Below are 2,651 nucleotides of genomic sequence, written 5' to 3' on the forward strand. Positions count from 1 at the left end.
TCTTTTCTACGAGAAAAGATAAACGTATTTTACGGGGATACGGAAACGTTACCACGTGGTGTCACACACGATCGTCCGTCTCTTCTCTATAGCAGAAACCGATAAAAATACACCTCCCGAAAGAGAGTATATGGTGATTCTTTTTATATATATATATATTTCGAAATACAACTGAACGTGGCGGAAGCGCACGGTGGTGGTCCAGCGAGGACACGCGACGACGGGGAATAAGAACTATTCGACCCGTTACGAATACGCATGCTCGTCCCGCACGATTTTAACACACACCGTGTTTTTCTCCAGTCGTCAAAGCGTTCGTGCGTCGAATTCGAAAAATAAAAAAAAAAGAAAAACACCTTTTCTCTCTCTCGGGGTAAAAGAGTCGATGTGTATTGTGTATAAAGGTTCTGCGAGAAGTCTCGTTTTGACGTGTGTTCCGCCGATAACGACGATCCTCCGAAACGGGGATACAGAAACGTTACACCTCACAACACGATCTCCGTCTCTTCTCTATAGCAGAAACCGATAAAAATACACCTCCCGAAAGAGAGTATATGGTGATTCTTTTTATATATATATATTTCGAAATTCAACTGAACGTGGCGGAAGCGCACGGTGGTGGTCCAGCGAGGACACGCGACGACGGGGAATAAGAACTATTCGACCCGTTACGAATACGCATGCTCGTCCCGCACGATTTTAACACACACCGTGTTTTTCTCCAGTCGTCAAAGCGTTCGTGCGTCGAATTCGAAAAATAAAAAAAAGAAATACACCTTTTCTCTCTCTCTCGGGGTAAAAAGAGTCGATGTGTATTGTGTATAAAGGTTCTGCTGCGAGAAGTCTCGTTTTGCCGTGTGTTTCGGTAACGACGATCCTCCGAAACGTACATCTCATTCGTAAGAGAGGAAGAAAACAATCTCCCTGGGGCCAGTCGGTAATATACCGACATACGACGTGTCGTGCACATCCGTCTCACGCACGGTATACAAAATATGAATAAAACGTGTGTAGTCTCTCTCTCTCTCGACTTCTTAATATTTTCTTTCACCTCTGACGCATCATTTCAGGTGACGTCGGGAGCGCGGGAAAAAAAATTTTTCTAAACACACGAAACCGTTCATCTCACGAACAGCCGAAAAAGTTGTCGCTCAGATCCATATCGCAGTGGAGCGGTATCCGCGGGCGGTCGTAATTGAACGACGCACGACGCCGCGAACACTCACGCGAGTCCATACAAACGATTCCGATCGTTTTGCAACAACTAGAACGTACACTGTCCGTGAAATTCACAGAATTTTCGCGTGTCCGCGACAAACGCCGACGAGACACCCATCGTTCGCTCGTACGTAGCATCCTTCTCTTAACCCGACTCAGAAACGTTCTTTGCGCCCTTCGGTAAAAAAACGTTCGATCCGAAGAGGTGAACGACGGCGGGGATTTGACAGAGCTACGCAAGCAGTGTATGGTACGTAAACGACCCTCAGCCAGGCGTGGTCCAGGAATTGTATCCGTGGACCGCAATGTGCGTTCGAAATGTCGATGTTCATGTGTCCTGCAGTTCACACGTTGACGCGCAATTAGCTGCGTTCTTCATCGACCCACGAGCCAAGTGATCCACCGTTCAGGGTAATCGTATAAATTTTATATTTCACATATATAATTTTATTCTCATTTGTTCGACCTAATATCTCTCTTCTTTCAAAGAGAAGATAAAAGTTGATACCTGAATCTCCGACCAGCGCGCGAAGGAGATTCAGGCGTCGCCTTGGAGACGACACCGAAGCCTTTCGAGACGAAAAACGTTCAAGTAATATGTATATATTTCTCGACGTTCCGGGCGTATAGTGCATTCAAAAACCCGCGAAAGACGCAGAAGACTCGCACGCGTGGAAACGACGGGGATATATTTTGTATCCTACCCGATACTGAATCCATCGCGTGCAGTCGACCCTCGCGTTCTTCCGATCAGACGCATCTATTGTTGCGCGCATGTTTTCGCGTCGCATCGCGCGAAACGTTGCACGAATCGTACCGATCGATCGATTGAAAGCAAATAATGAAAAAAGACTTCACAGCTGGCTCTTTGCCGGTCATTCGTCCCATGTTATCTCTTGCCGCGAAATTGGCGCGCAAGAGTTGGGTGTCAGACGCGCGGCTTTAAAACGAGCTTCACGGCCGGTCCCTTCGTTACCGCTTTCGTTCTTTCTCTCGGAACGACCATGAACGAACACGACGAGCGACGCTACGGCATACACACGTCCACGGATTCGATTAAAAAAACAGACTTCACAGCTGGCTCTTTGCCGGTCATTCGTCCCATATTATCTCTTGCCGCGAAATTGGCGCGCAAGAGTTGGGTGTCAGACGCACGGCTTTAAAACGAGCTTCACGGCCGGTCCTCTCAATTCCGTGTACGGTACACGCAAGATGCGGGTTCCACTTCCAGACTACCCGGTCCCTTCTCTCTACGAGAATCGATAGTAGAAGAACGGCTCGAAAACGCGTCTCAGAGACTAGGGGAAAAGAAGCGGTATGCGAGCGAAACGAAAACGCATTATGGAAACGTCGCGAAACAATGTTCGACGGTTGCTCGGTTCCAATCGTGCGGCCGTTTCAATTTCTCGTGCGCTTCACCGTCCCTCCGTAAC

General features: G+C 47.9%; 1 non-coding gene across 1 annotated transcript; it reads right to left on the reverse strand.

Moving 5' to 3' along the window:
* Positions 1–1,477: 1,477 nt before the first annotated feature.
* On the reverse strand, positions 1,478–1,632 carry LOC143176771 (5.8S ribosomal RNA). The gene has a single exon (XR_013001279.1). It is a non-coding gene; the product is annotated as a 5.8S ribosomal RNA (ribosomal RNA).
* Between the last annotated feature and the right edge of the window lie 1,019 nt (positions 1,633–2,651).

This window comes from Nomia melanderi, unplaced genomic scaffold, assembly GCF_051020985.1.
Source record: "Nomia melanderi isolate GNS246 unplaced genomic scaffold, iyNomMela1 scaffold0819, whole genome shotgun sequence".
NCBI classification, from domain to species: Eukaryota; Metazoa; Arthropoda; class Insecta; order Hymenoptera; family Halictidae; genus Nomia; species Nomia melanderi.